Raw genomic sequence first — 15,668 nt, forward strand, 5'->3', positions numbered from 1 at the left:
CTCTCCTTGCTCACAGGTATTTGCACACATGTTTTCTCTCTCTCTAAAATACATGAAATCTTAAATATGTTTGTATCTTGCTAATAATGTTATGCTTAGTGTTTTTGTTATTGTTTGCTTTTTCTTGAATTTATTATCTACCTGAATTTTTTTTGTATAAGGAACAAAATAGAGATTATTTTAGGTTTATATTTTTCCAAATGACCAACTGGTTATCCCAGTAGATTTATGGAATAATCACTTTTCCCACTGGTTTAAAAAACACCTTTATCATAAATCAACCATTCAAAGATATGGTTTGGTCCATTTGGGGCTTTATTCTGTACCATGGAAACCACTAATTTTTTATTAGGTTTCAGCCTTTAGTTTTTGTTTTTGTTTTGTTTTGTTTTTCTCTCCGTCTTTTTTCTGTTCCATTCCAGCCAGGATTCTGCCCTCACCTGCTCCACTAGAGAAAGCAAAGGGCAGGACAGGGACTGAGCATCATTTCTGAGCCTTGTTGCTGGCCTTGGGGAAACAGTCTGACTTTCACAGCTGGGGCTGTCTAACATGCCCTGGACACCGAGGTCATGTGGCCAAAGCAGGGAGTAAGCAGCTCAAGGAAGCCCACGCAGGCGACAGGCCCTAGTCACCAAGACTGGAAGGGAAGGGGGCATCCAAAGTGGGTGTCCTAGTGATCATGGAATGGTAATGATTTCAGCAGGGAATGCAGGAGTGGGGAGGGTGTGGAGAGAGTGTGTGGAGGCGGGCTTGTGGCTAGAATTCTGGACATGGGTGGTCCTGTGCGCCTTCCTGGTATTGTGTCCACCCACAGCCTGTGGTTAGAAGCTAGAAGAACAGTGAGGTAGTCATGTTTACTAGCAGGGAACCTAGGGTCCTTCTTGCAAAGTGCTGTAAATCTCATACTTCTTGGCCCTCTGGCGAGGGAACTGGATGCTTATCGCCCCACCTTCCTTCATCAAAATCAAAAGACGAGCTCCTTAAAAACAGATTCCTGGTCTTCTGGGGATGGTGGAAATGTTCTATATCTTGATTTGGACATTGGCTACAAGGAAGCAAGCATATGACTGTCAAAACTTATCAAACTATACACTTAAGATTGATAACCTTTGGGTCATCTGGGTAGCTCAGTCAGTTAGGCATCTTCCTTTGCCTCAAATCATGATCCCAGGGTCCTGGGATCGAGTCCTGGTGTCCAGCTCCCTGATCAGCCAGGGGTCAGCTTGTTCCTCTCTCTTTCTCCCTCCTCGGCCCATGCTCTCTCACGCAAATGAATAAATAAAATCTTTTTTTAAAAAAAAGAAAGATAGGTCATCTTTACTATATGGAAATTTACTATATGGAAATTAGACCCAAATTTTTTAAAGGGAGGCAAATAAATTTCATATTTATTTAGTAATCATGCCTTTGGATATGCCTTATGATTACACGTGTTAGGTGTTAATATATGCAAACTCTTAAAGATTGTTTTTAAAAAGAACCTCAGGATATGAATAAATGGTAGGACTTAGGTAGAGGGGTTCTTTCAGCTTGACTGCAGTTTAAAATTTTTCAATAATAAAACACTGGGGAAAAACTAAGTAGTCACATTACAGACATACCAGAGAAATGTATGTTCTTAAATCAGTGGAAAAATAAAGCAACAGCACTTGAACTGTTACGTGCAACAAAGCATCACATTTCTAGTAATATTGTGCTACTTTCCTAGAGCAGTCGTAACAAAGTGCCCCAAAGGAGGTGGCTTAAAATGAGAGAAATGTTTCGTCTCAGTCCCAGAGACTGGAAGTCTGAAATTGGGGTATGAGCAGAGTCGGTTCTCTCCTGAGGCTCTGACGGAGAATCTGTTTGCCTCTTTCCTGGTTTCTTGGCTTACAGGTACATCCCTTCAATCTCTGCCTCCATCCGCACAAATGCACTTTTCCCTGTATCTCTGCATCTCCAAATTTCCCCCTCTCCTTTGAGGACACCAGTCATACTGGATTTCCAGTCCACCTTAACCCAGTATGACCTTAAAGGAACAGAATTACATCTGCAAATACCCTGTTTCCAAATAAAATCACATTCACAGGTTCAGGGTGAACATGAATTTGGTCTGGGTGTTGGGGTAGGGGCTGGAGACACCATTCCGCCCAGTACCGATATCATTTAAACCACTTTGCCACTCAGACAACCTAGATGACATGGCTCAGTTGGTTAAGTTGTCCAACTCTTGATTTTGACTCTGGTCAAGATCTCGGGGTTGTGGGATCAAGCCCTGCATCAGGCTCTGTAATCAGCAGGAAGTCTGCTTGAGATTTTTCTCTCTCCCCCCACCCAATCAATCAATCAATAAATAAATCTTTAAAGGAAAAAGACTCTCTGGAGACAAGACCAGAAATCTGTGTTTTAAACAAGCACGCCATGTGGCTCAGAAGCTCCGTCAAATTTGCTGCCCTCTGTTCTAGAAAGCTAAGGGCAGAGGGAAAATGGGATGGAAAACTGGAAGGGTGAAAGTTGCTCAGTGGGCAGATCTCTCGGGATTACTTAAGCATCGGCATCCCCAAGCTCTGAGCATACGGCTTGGCACAGAGCAGCTGTGCAGGCCACCCACCCTCTCCCCAACGCAGCCAGAAAGAGCAGGGGCCTCGGGTCTGCAGCCCAAGACCTGTGCCCTGGTCCAGCTGTGTGTCCCATTGACTATGTGACACTGTGTGAGTAATTTAAACTCTCCCGGCCTCAGCTCCATCATCCCCTGCATCCCTGCAGGGTTTGGTCACAGGAGATCTGTGAGACCAAACATGTATGTTGAACAGAATCAGGATGAATACAAGCCCCCCCCAGCCCCAGCTTCTGCTAAGAAAAGGTAGATTCCTGTAGAGAGATGGATGTCTTCAGAACCTGAGAGGCTATGTGCTCAGACCCTCTTGGGCAAAGCCACGCACCCTGGGGGAGCTGGGGAGTGGTGACATTCTGGTCCCTTGCTGTAGTCCTTCCCCCCACCAAGCTAGGGTCTGGGGGTCTGTTCCGACCTGCTTCCCTCATTCCGTCTTCACCTGGACAGGGGCAGGGCTGGACCAGGGAACTCACCCCAGTCAGGGATGGACAGTCCCCACATATTAGCCTGGCAAAGGCCCCAAGGAGTCCCAGGGATGTGCAGTCACCTTGTTCACCCCACGTCTTCTTCCTCTGTTTTAATATAACCCTGATATATGTGTTTATTGCACAAACACAATAGTCTCCTCACGCTCAGACTAAGCTCTGGTGCTTGGGACAAAAAGACATGTTGTAACTGCCCTCCTGGGGTGTGCCTGCCGGTGGTGAAGGGAGGGAGACAAATAGGACAGTTAGAGGTGATTGATAAGAGCTACAATAGAGTATTTTATATATGTGTTTGTATAAGAGTCTCTATGTGTATATGTATTATGCAACAGAATAGATAATATATTTCAGAATGGGGGCTGTGACAGAGTGACAGCTGGAACTTCTGATGGGAGGAGTCTAGGGTGACTTCTCTGAAGAGCTGATATCTGATGGATGACAAGGAGTCATCATAAAGGAGAACTTGGTTTAAAAAAAAAAAAAAAAGCCTAAGCAGAGGGAATAGCAAGTGCAAAGGTCCTGGAGTATGGTACGACTTGGTGGTGTTTTATACCCAAAGGAAGGCTCTTAAAAAAAAAAAAAAAAAGATTTATTTATTTTAGAGGGAGAGAGAAAGAGCAAGCAGGGGAAGGGCAGAGGGAGAGAGAATCTCAAGCAGACTCCTCGCTGAGTGTGGAACCTGGCATGGGACTCCATCTCACGACCCTGACACCATGACCAGAGCCAAAAATCAAGAGTTGGACGCTTAACTGACTGAGCCACTCAGGTGGCCTCTGTAAGGGGGCTCTGGTGCTGCTAGAGCATTGCAGGTGAGGGGGAGCGTGGTCTGGGTGGGGGTGGGGGCAGGGGAAGCAGGGACCTTGTCTCTGCAGAGCTCATGGTCACCCTGAGGGAGTTTAGATTTTATCCTGAGAACAATGGGCTGGAGGACTGTAAGTGGAAGACTGGCAAAGTTGGTCTGCATTTTACTAGGTTGTTCTGGCTGCAGAGGGGAGGCGGAAGGGGGTCAAGAGTGGAAGCAGGAAGAAAGCTAAGAGGACACCGCTGTTGTTGACAGAGCCGCCGCTGAGACCAAAGGAAATGGCTAGGAACCAGAAATGTCGTGGGGGCGGAAGCACTGAAACTTGCTGATGGATTAAATGCTGAGAGTAAGGGGAAGACTTGAGGATGACGCCAAGGTGACTTGAGCAAATGAGTGGTTCGAGATACGGAAATGGTGAATCCTGGGGTGGAGGCCCAGGTTTGGGGTGAAGTAATCAGCGTACACTGGGGCCACATTAGGTTTGAAATGCCAAGGAAACACTCACATAGAGATTTCAAATAGTCATTGAATGTATGAGTCCAGAGCTATGTTATCCAATATGGTAGCTGTGTACCACATGTGGCTATTTAATTTAAAATTAAATAAAATTAAAATCCAGTCCTTCAGTTATATGAGGCACATTCCAAGCACTCAGTTAGAAATATGGGGCTGGATGGGGCGCCTGGGTGGCTCAGTGGGTTAAGCCGCTGCCTTCGGCTTAGGTCATGATCCCAGGGTCCTGGGATCGAGTCCCGCATCGGGCTCTCTGCTTGGCAGGGAGCCTGCTTCCTCCTCTCTCTCTCTGTCTGCCTCTCTGCCTACTTGTGATCTCTCTCTGTCAAATAAATAAATAAATAAAATCTTGAAAAAGAAATATGGGGCTGGAGCTACTATATCAGACAGCACAGATCTAGAACATTTCCATCCGTGCAGAAGATTCTATGGGGCAGCATTCATCTAGAGCTGTGCTGCAGAGCTGAAAGGTATTTCTCTCTAGGATAATGACGTCCTAATCAGGTGACTCTGGTCCAGCAAGCTGGTATCCTCGTGTTGTTCACAAATAGCTCCTTCTTGTCCTTGACCACACCAGACTGTGTATATAAGTGATGTCCCTGAGTGGTGGCTCTATCAGAGAGGCCCTGACCACTCAGAAGGACAGCTTGCCCTAGGGCTGTTCAAGGACTTCATCCCCTTCATCCACCTTATAGGGATGAGGATAAACATAGGGTTTGATAAGCATAAAACAGGGCACGTAGACCAGCACTCCCCAGGAGACACTAGTTCTAGGGCTAACAGTGCTGATTCTGCTAGTTTAAGAGATGTGCGGTGGGTTTGGGTTTAGGTTAAATGCGAGTGGAAAAGAAGACATAAGCTCTGAGTCCAACAGTCTTGTGTTCTAGAATTATCTGTACCACTGGACACAAGCCAGTCAACTCCTCTGAACATAAGCATCCTCAAAGAAGATTCCAGGTCCAGGCGAGGGAAGAGGGAATTGTTTGGACCAGTAGGTTGGAATCTGTAAAAAGTAGCAGGTGTGAGGCAGGTCGATTTGGGGGGTGGTTTTTCTGTTTTGCTGACAAAACAAACAGTTAAGGGCCTTCTCGTGTTCTTGACAATATAATCATTCGTCATTTTGTAGCTGATAATGAGAACGAGTAAGTTATCGCTCTTTAACAAATAGATTATAAAAGGAAAATTTAGGAATATTTTTTCTGGGATAGTGATATATGGAGTCATTTGTAAACAGTGGTTTTTTTCTCCTTTTATAACAGCAAAATAGGGACACTTGGGTGGCTCAATGGGTTAAGCCACTGCCTTCGGCTCAGGTCATGATCTCAGGGTCCTGGCATTGAGCCCCCACATCCGGCTCTCTGCTCGGCAGGAATCCTGCTTCCCCCTCTCTGCCTGCCTCTCTGCCTGTTTGTGTTCTCTCTCTGTCAAATAAATAAAGTCTTCTAAAAAAAAAAAAACAGCAATATAGGGGTGCCTGGGTGGCTTAGTTGGTTAAGTGTCTGTCTTTGGCTCAAGTCATGATCTCAGGGTCCTGGGATCGAGCCCAGTGTTGGGCTCCCTGCTCAGTGGGGAGTCTGCTTCTCCCCCTCCTGCTCCCTCTGCTCCTGCTCACTCTGTTTCTGTCTCTGTCAATTAAATAGAATTCTTTAAAAAAATAAATACAAACAGGAAAATACAGTATTTTGAGGATAATCCATAGAGATTGGAATGTTACATGATTAACCACAATGTATTTTAACATAGAAATTGGGCCAGTGAGGCGACAATATTTTTTTTTTTGATGGTTTAAATGTATTTCCCTCGTGCATAGCGCGTTCTGTAAGCCTGCTCTGAGGTGCCTTGAGGTCTAAGTTTGAAGGGACTACGATCTAGAAACATCTTATCAGCTCCCCAAAAGGGATTCTGGGGAACTCCTTTCCTGCAGGCTGCTGAGGCTGCTTCTTGGAGTTGAAATCCAGGGGCCGGGCAGCCCGGCAGGATTTTGTAAGGCGGGACTGAAGAGGAGAGAGTCTCAGGGAGCACCGCTCGTCCAGCCTGACCAAGCCCAGGTCGCCCCCTGCGCTGTCCCATCCAACCCCAGGCTCCCAACTGCTCCAAATCCCAGAGTCAGGCTTTCATTGGGAAAAAAAATCACGTGTCCACTTGACTCTTGGTGCCTTTCTAGAAAAGGTGCCGTCATCTGAGGTCAGAGGCGAGAGAGGAGAGGCTCCCCGTGCACGCACACGGTCCATGGCAGGGACTAGTAGAAAATCCCATTAACAGCCTGAAAACTTGTGGGTGGACTCCAGAGAGATTTGAGGAGAAATTTAGTATTTTTAATCCACTGGGCCCCTTTTCTGATGGCCTGGATTGTCCACCTAGACTGGCCTCTGCTTCCGGGGATGAGGTTTCTGATGGCGTCCTCGAAGGGGGACTGTTTCGTGAGGAGAAGCCGCGCCAGGTGAGCCCATGTCAGGGATCCAGGAGGCTCAGACTGGCCTGTGGGTACCGGTACCCCCACATCCCCTGAGCCGGAGAAGCTGGGCACCACTCCGGCACACACTTCCACTCGCTTTCTCTTCTTTCTTATTCCTGTCGCGAATGCAGGGGCAGCCACGGGCAGAGCCCCTCTCCTTGCAGCCGTCGTGGGTGGGTGAGAAGTGGGGGTGCTTTTGGAATGCCTCGTCACTTGCCACGTATTATTATTGTTTTCCTGGGGTTTGTACAGATAGGCCGTATGTTAAACATTTTAAAGACAGGCCTGGCCTCTGATTTAAACCCAGTCTGGCAGAGGGCAGCTTATTAGAAATGAAAGCAAGCAGATCCCGCTGCCACATTTCTAGCTGTTGAAAGTGGTCTCTGGAGTCCTCGGGGGTGGGCTTGTTAACCCAGAAGGAAGACTCTGGGCACCGCTATGGCCAGGGCACTGTCCTCCTCCCTGAGGCCTGCCCCTTCTTACCTGCCCAGGACCCTGTGCTCCCCAGGCACGTGGGATGCCCGGAGCCTGCCCTCCTTCGGGCCTCCTGAGGCTGGGGGACAGCTGGACACACGGCCTGGGCACCAGCTCATTTCAGAGAAAGGGTTTCAGGCCAAACCCAGGCTGCGGGATAAAAGGCCATCTGTCCATCTCTGGGTGCCCAGCCCTGGCTTTCCTGAACAACATTCCTTTATGCCAGCCCGCCCCCCACGGCCCGCCCCCCGCGCCCCCGCCCTCCGCACACTGCTGCCTTTCACCGCCTCTGGGCCGGCTTGTTTGTTTGTTGTGCAGCGGGGCAGGCTCTCTGTTGTTCTCTTTTCTCTCCTCAACCACAGACACCCTCCAAGCAAACCCTCCTTGGGGACCACAGAGTCTGGGGCCCTGGAGGAGGGCAGGGGGCTAAGGCCGAGTCCAAGTCAGGGCTTTGGGGGCCTCCTGGGGAGTGCTCCCGGAGGAGGCAGAGGAGGGCATGAAGAACCTTCAAGAGACAGCCCTGGAAGTAGTTTCCTGTCTCGCTGTCCCAGCCATCACATGAGACTTCTTGAAGCAGTGACTTGGGGCCTCTGTGCCCCCTGCTTCTCCCTCTTCTCAGGGAGAATCACATAGGATACCACTGAGACACCAGCCCCACGTGCGGGCTGGCAATGGTGCTCACCGTGGACGTGGCCTGGCTTTCCCGGGGGCCGTGCGCCCCAGCAGAGGGGAAGGGCCAAGGAGGCCAAGGTTTCCACTAAAGACGGCGGGTTGCCTGACCCCCTCCCTCCACCCCGGCCCCGCTCCCAGTTCCTCTGAAACCTGAGTGGGGAAAACCGAGGAGCGACTTTCCAGGCCCTGAGGAAGGGGACTGAGCGGATCTGGTAGGAAGGCTGTGTGGATGACAAGACCCTGGTTCCTGCTGTGTCCTCGGCGGAGGAGGAGACGCAGATTCGTTGTCCACTTGTCCCTGGATGCCTCTGCCCGTTGTTTCACTCCTGGTTGAATTCCTTCTCCTTTGGCAGCCCTGGCTTGATCCCAAAGGAAACTGGCTCAGGCCTGGTGTGAGCTGGCCGGGCTTGCAGAGTCCCATGGCCCGGCAGGGGGGCTTAGGCGACAGGCATCCGTGGTCTCAGGGCTCTGGCGGCTGGAAGTCCTAGATCAGGGTGTCAGTAGGTTTGGTTCCTTCTTGGGCTAAGAGGGAGAATGGGTTCCAGGCCTCTCCCAGCTTTCTTGGTTCATAGATGCTTCACCCTCCTCTCTGCCTTCGTTTTCACTCGGTGTTCTCCCTGAGGGTGCGTCTGTCTCCAAATTGCACCCTTTTCTAGGGACACAGTCACATAAGACTAAGGCCCACTCTGAGAACCTCATTTTATTTATTTATTTATTTATTTATTTATTTATTTATTTATTTTTAGATTTTATTTATTTATTTGACAGGCAGAGAGGCAGGCAGAGAGGTTGGGGTGGGGGTAGTAGGCTCCCTACTGGAGCAGGGAGCCCAATGCGGGACTCGATCCCAGGATCCTGGGATCACAACCTAAGCCAAAGGCAGCGGCTTAACCCACTGAGCCACCCAGGCGCCCTGAGGACCTCATTTTAACTAATCCCATCTACAGTGGCCCTACCTCCAAACTAAAGTCACATTTTGAGACACTGGGGGGCCAGCATTTCAACGTAGGAACTTGGGATGGGGTGGGCAAGTCATAGTTCAACCCAGAACAGGCCTCTGCACCGGAAAGTGAGCCCTGGAGGTAACCACCTTGGTGCGTGGCCTATGTCTCCACCATGATTCCTTGCCCATGACAGACTTTTGTCTCCTTTCTAGTCACACAAGGGGAAAGAACCTGTAGAAATCAGCGTCTGCCACCCACTTCTGCTTCCTCTTGAAGCCAATCAATCCTGTCTGCTAGGCTGGACGGAGGAGGAGGCTGAGGGTCACCCCTCGTTGGACCTTGCTTAGAGCTCTGGTACCCCACCCACCCAGGGCTTCAGTACAGCTGACCCTGTAGGCCTGCCCCATGTGGGTGCAGCCCAGGCTCCTCTCTAGACTCCCTGTTCTGGGCACGAGAACCCTGGCTCCTGCCTGCCCGAGCGTGTCCTTTCTGTGGCTGTACCGTGAGGCCGAAGGGCTGCGGTTCCCCGGGACATTTCAAATCTGCAGACCATGTGCCACGTTTGTGTTCAGTTTGGTTTGGCCCACGTCTTTTGTTTGTTTGCTTGTTTTAAATGCAAAGCAAATTTTAAAATCTGGAGATTTCCCCTAAAAAGCTGGTTTCCTGGCTTTTCTTAGAAACTGGAAGGTTTACAACCCCAAGTTCCTGCGTCACCTGACCTGGACCTAAGTCAGGGCTGCCCCCTCTGGTTCGCCGCGGTCCTCTATGCTCAAAACCAAGGGACAGTGACCTTCCATTACTGCTCTCAGTGCACGTCCTTTTTTCTTTCTTTCACCTCTAGCAAAAGGGTGCCTCGTGGTTTTGTTTGTTTTGTTTCGTTTCATGGTACCTCATGTTTCCAAAATGAGAGCGAGCATCTATCCTTGTGGAGGTGAAGGATATGCCTCCATGTTTCTTGTGCAAACAAACTGAGCCTGCGTTATGAACCACACCCTGCCTGCTTCACTCACTGGTGTCACCTGTCCAACCTCTGAGGACAGGGCAGGAACTCGGGGCGCCCTCTCAGGGATAAGCAGTTTCTTGTTCTGAGGGTCACATAGCACGTTGAGAAGGGAGCCTGGTCTCGAACCAGGTCCCTTAGTCTTAAGGCAAACCTGCAGCATCTCGAACTAGAGGCCGGCCCCAGATACTTCCTCTGGCTCCTGGCTGCCCCCAAGGGCTTCCTCCCTGGGGGACAGGTATGTGGAGGGCACTGGCGGAACCTTGGGGAGCTGGCGGGAATAACTCCTGTGCCGTCTGCGAATTTGGGTCTGAGAGTGCTGAACTCAGTGAGAGAGGGCGGAGGATGGAGCCCAGGGGAAGGGGCAGGGGTGTCCAGGAGATGGGAGCTGTGGCTTGGGCAGACCCAAGAAGTACAATGCCTCCCCAGCAGCTGGGAACCGGCAGGAGCGAGGGCCGGCCCTGCTGTCCCACTGGCTTTTCTCCCTGCAGCTCCGCACCGCGGTTGGAGGACCCAAGGAGATGGGAATGCCCTCTTTACTGGCCCCACCATATTCCCCAACACAGTCAGTGGTTCCCACCTCAGAGTGGGTGGTGCCTGCCCACCTCGTCTCCCAGGCGGAGCACGTTGGCCATTCTCGAGCATGCTGACCTTCTCTCTCCAAGTATACATGGGCTTTGGGAAACTTTGGGCAGCTCTCTCTCTACCTGCCCCATCCCCACCTTGGTGGCCTCTCCAGGCCTAGGCTCCTAGAGCCTCCACAGGCCACCATGTACTCATTATCGTATCATTCACTAAGCCCTAAATGCTGGTGCCTTGCCAGCTATCTGGGACCCGGCGGTGAACAGGACAGCGGGATCTCCAGCCCGTGGTACAGCTTGGGAGACAGTCACAGGGCAATGCATGAGGAGAGCAAGATGCTTTTGGCCCCAGCAGCACCCGGCTGCCCTGGTCAGGCTTCTCCCAGCCTTGGGTTCCATCACAAAAGTGCTTTCAGCGGTGCTCCAGCCTGCCGTCCCAGGGTGGAAAGGTCGGAGGCCCCGGGATGACCATTCTTGCTGTCCCACCACCACCTGTGTCCTTCAGGTGGACCCTGAAGTTGTCCCTTCCACAGGTGGGTTACACACCCCAGGTCAAGCCCCATTCATTCATACGCGGGCTGACCGTTCTGGAAAAAGCCTGAGAGCCTGAGTCCCGAGCGCTCCTTTCCCTTACCATGCATGGTACTGAAACACATGAGACCAGAAGGCAGAGCCCTTGCCAAAGGCTCATGAAGAACGCACGCGTTCTTCGCTTTCTGACACTCTTTTGGTTTTTGAAGATCTCTTGGGCGTGCTTCCAGGACCAGGAGAGTCTTTTAAATAATGCATTGTGGAAGTTTCCAAGAAACTTAAAAAAAAAAAAAATCTTTTCAAGCCTGAGTTATAGCCTAGTTCCCAGAAGTGACCTTTACACACTTCTGATTCATGGATGGTGTTTGCCTGTGGAATTCAAGGGTGAGCCCGGCTCAACTGTAAAATAAACACTGGGGCACGGAAGCCTGGAAAACGCGGCCCAGACCAGTGTGTGCGGTGCAGTGGCTCCCAGGAGGACTCATTCCTGGGACCCCCGCGCCCGGGCTCAGACGGGAGCGGCCTCCAGAGCGCGGATGCGGGCCCATCTTCGGGAAGGGCTTCGTCCTGTTCGTGAGTGGAGACGCCCTTTAGAGCTTTTGAACTCTCACAGTAGACTTGAGAAAGTCGGTGAGAGACACGCTAGAGGACCCTTCCCGGTGCCTGAGCATGTCCTGAGCTCCTGGCCGTACCGACCTGCTGCTCGCCCTCACTCTCCTTGAAGTCTCCCAGACCAGAGGTGCGGACGGCCTTGTGATTAATAACCTGGGCTTCTGCCAGCGAGGGGTGTGGTGCCGATGAGGCCACCTGGGGAGCACCCTGCGTGTATGGTCCGTCTGGAATGCACTTACCAGGAGCCTATCACCCACGACATTGCTACCTGGTGGCTCCAGCTCTGGGGTGGCAGAAGGAGGGAAGAGAAGAACAGGAGGAAGTGGGGCCTGACCCCTTCCCTGCCTCCCTCTTTTCCTCGTCCTCCGTGCGCAGGGGCCGTGCACCCCTGTGCCAGGCTTCATTCATGGGGGTCTGGCCCAGGGTTCAAGGGTCCCCTCCTGCGGGAATCCCCATTCAGTGCTGGGGATGCGAGCCCATGAGCCATGCCGTGCGGGCGTGGCTCTCTCCCGCTCCCCTCCATTCACCTGGAATATGTCCAGATGAAGGAAAAAAATGTTAGGGTTCTGTTTCCATTGGAAGCCAACACCTGTCTGTGAAACTGGGTTTATAGTAATTTTTAAGAAAACCTTAGGAGCAGGCCGCCTGGGTGGCTCAGTAGTTTTAGCACAGGAGTCTCGGTTTCAGCCCAGGCTGTGATCTCGGGGTCGTGGGATTGAGCCCTGTATGGGGCTGCATGCTCGGCGTGGAGTCTGGTTGGAGATTCTTTCTGTCTGCCCCCCCCCCCCGCCCGCAACTTTCACCCTCAAATAAATGAATGAATCTTTTAAAAAAGAAAGAAAGGAAAACCACCTGAGAACTGGAACAAGTGAACATTTGCTCTACATCCTGTTACTCAGAGTCCGTCAAGCCCCGCACCAGCTACTTTGAACCAAGAAAATAATTGAAAACAAAATTTTAGGTTGTAATTTTTCTGCATTAAAAAATATTTACAAGTAGGGCCCATTTTTTAAAAACAGAAATGTCAGTGTAAAGTTGCCAAATGTCCTTCTTCAGAAAAAACTGCCCTTTAATCTGGAAGTATGCCTTTTCTACCTATTTGGTCTGGAAACTTCCTTTCAGTTTTGAAATGCTGCCACTGATAATTTTTAAAAATATATTTATTTGGCAAAATAAAAGCCTAGTGCACCTATATCACTCTGAGGCAATTTTCATCCTGCTTATCCTGTTGTACTTGGCCAAAGGGCACCAAGGATATATGGCCCAGATTATTGCAAGTTTGACCCTTGTATCTGGGCACTATCCAGAGGGGCACTTTAAGATGGTGTGTTCAGTGTCCTGGGCCACTTCTCTCCTCGAAGCAGGTTTGATTTCCATTTCCAAGAGGCAGGAACCCTGCAGAACCCAGGGTTTTATGATAACCCAGCAACCAAGCCCACCATCCTTAGTACCTTGGGGAACCGTGGCCAGTTTGCAGAGAATACTGACACATGCCCACTCCAGAAATAATGATTGGGGCATTTAATATTTTGGGGAGCCCATCCTAGGCACCCTAAGAAAGAGGAAACGTATCCTGCCCTATTGGAACCTATCACACCATTGGACAAACAAGGTAATTGCCCACACATAAAAAAACAACAAGGGGAAGTAAATTATAGATAAGCGACGGGGGCAGTGGGACATATGGAAAGTATGATTTTTTTAAACGTTGGAAAATGAAGAGGTCATGCAGTTGTTTATACGGTTCCTAGGACAATGACAGGCTGGGTACATAGTACGCGTTTGTGAATATTAACCTTTGTCATTATCCTGGAAGGATGACATTTGAGAAGGAAAATACTGGCTACAGGGGAAACTTCGTGTTCATCCAAGGGCATTAGAAGCAGAGGAGTTTGGAAATAGAAGGGAAAGATTCTGGGAGGCCAACCAGAAGCTGACTTACAGGGGAAGTGTAGGAAGTGACATCAGAGGGGACCACGGGGCTTTTGGGCCAGACTGTGATGTGGGAACATTCTCCAGAGGCAAGGAGTGGGGCGAGGGTCAGAGAGACAGTCTCTGGGCTGGTGCTCTGGCACATCGTAGGTGCTCAAACATGTGTGATGGACGAACGGAGGAAAGCCGTGCCGGAAGGAAGATCTGTGAGAAGAGGCAGGGGGCCTCTGCAGACTTCCCATCTCCGATCTCATTTCCAGGCTTTCTCTGTTTTCCACTCCCTACTACCTGCCCCCCGCCCCGGCCCCGTTCTGGGCATCCAGTCATCACCCACCTTTTGGGGCCCTTCAGTGAACAGGTTTGCGGGTCCAAACCACTTCCTGGACCACATCAGCTCTGCACGTGATGCCCAAGCAGCAGCTCATACGAAAGGCTTCAGGTGACCATAAGCTAAGTGAATGAATGCCCAGGATGGCTTCCCAAAGGGCCAGTGGGAGCTCAGTTCCCCTGCTATTCCACGCCAGGATGGCTCGAGCCACGCTGGGTTCTTTACCGGTCCTGTCACATCTGCCATGGAAGAGGGACAGCGGGCCGATCCTGATGCTTAGAGACCCTGTTGCATCCTCCGATGGTCTCGGAGAAAGACAGGTGGCAGGGGCTGGGGTGTTGACTGTCCTCAAATATGTGTCAGGCTGGCAGGGGACAAAGGAAAAAGTGTGCACAATCCTGGAGGGAAGGGACCGGAACCCTCAGAGAACAATCCAGACTTGAGTGAGCAGAAACACGGGCGGGGTGGGTGAGGGCTCTGTGCCCCGTGCCGTAAGGCTGGTCAGCTGGTTGTGCCCCCGAACAGATGTGTGTCTGCTGTTCAGGGAAATCTGAAAAGCCTAGCACAAAACCCTCCCCTGCCCTGTTTGGGATGGGTGCAGAGAAGGATCTGATGACCCTACTTAAGAAAGGATTTGGGGTGCCCAGGAGAAAATAATTATCCCAATACCGCAGTGGCTGGGGGGGCACTCTGGGGTATTTTGAGGCTAGAACAGAACTAGAAGGGGCAGGTGTATTAGAGGACATTTATTTTGGACACTTAGAGAGTTTCACCATATAATAGCTATAAAACCCACTCTTCTCTGTCCGTAAGAGGTCATTCAAAACGCTTTTTTTTTTTTAAGAATTTGCATTTCAGCATAGTGGTCCAGACTGAGGTACAGAACTACCCATCCCAAGACAGAAAGCCTAATTTTACTTGGGTGAATATGGGTTTCCCCCAGAAAATGCCAATATCATTGTCACTACCAGGTTCTCTCGGTTCAATTGGGAAAAATCTGTAAGGATTATGCCAGTAGAAACCCGAAAGGGCTTCCCAGACAGGCCTCTCAGTTCTTGCCAGTACCCTGCTTCCAAGGGCCCCACCATGGGCACCAGCACCACGGTTCCCTTGAGTCCCCGGCAGGCCTCCCCTCAGCACGGGCTCTCCCCACCTTTCCTGCAGAGAGACGTGAGTTTCACCTACACACTGGCCTGACCTCTCCAGCCTCACCCGGGGTGACATCAGGGCTAGCTGCAGCCATGTGACCTTCCTGGTACATTCCATTTCCTTCTGACCTGGCCTCTTGGCAACTTCGATTTCACCTTGAGCCCATCTGGGCATCTGGCTGCCAGTTCCGCCCCACGTACGGCTGCTGACCCACGCAAGGGAGTTCCTGGAGGGACGTCTCCCTCTCTCTCTGCTGCTTTTCTGATGGGCGTGCAGTCCTAGATGGCTCTGCTGCACAGGCTGTGGCATTATCTTACCAGGAAGGGAGAGAGCTGGGGTAGTCATTGGCGTGACACAGTGAGGCTGCCAGGTACCTGGGGTGCCACCCTGTGACTCCCTCTACCTGACACCTGCCAGGGACCTAGAGAGAGAGGCTGGCTGGGCCCCCTTGCCCACAGCATACTCACTAATGGCTCTCACTTCCCTACAGCCTCTCTGCCAGCTTCTTTTCTCTCCCGTATCTGCCTATTTTCAAAGCCATTCAGTGTCCTTGATTTCCACCCTATCTGCCACGCCCCTGCCCTGCCCCATCATGGG

The 15,668-nt window shown here is 50.9% G+C and overlaps 1 protein-coding gene across 1 annotated transcript in view; it reads left to right on the top strand.

Moving 5' to 3' along the window:
• Positions 1-15,668, top strand: part of FA2H (fatty acid 2-hydroxylase) — a 47,966-nt gene that overhangs the window by 10,668 nt on the left and 21,630 nt on the right. The gene's annotated exons all lie outside the window — the stretch shown is intronic.

Source organism: Neovison vison, chromosome 7 (assembly GCF_020171115.1).
Source record: "Neovison vison isolate M4711 chromosome 7, ASM_NN_V1, whole genome shotgun sequence".
Lineage (NCBI taxonomy): Eukaryota > Metazoa > Chordata > Mammalia > Carnivora > Mustelidae > Neogale > Neogale vison.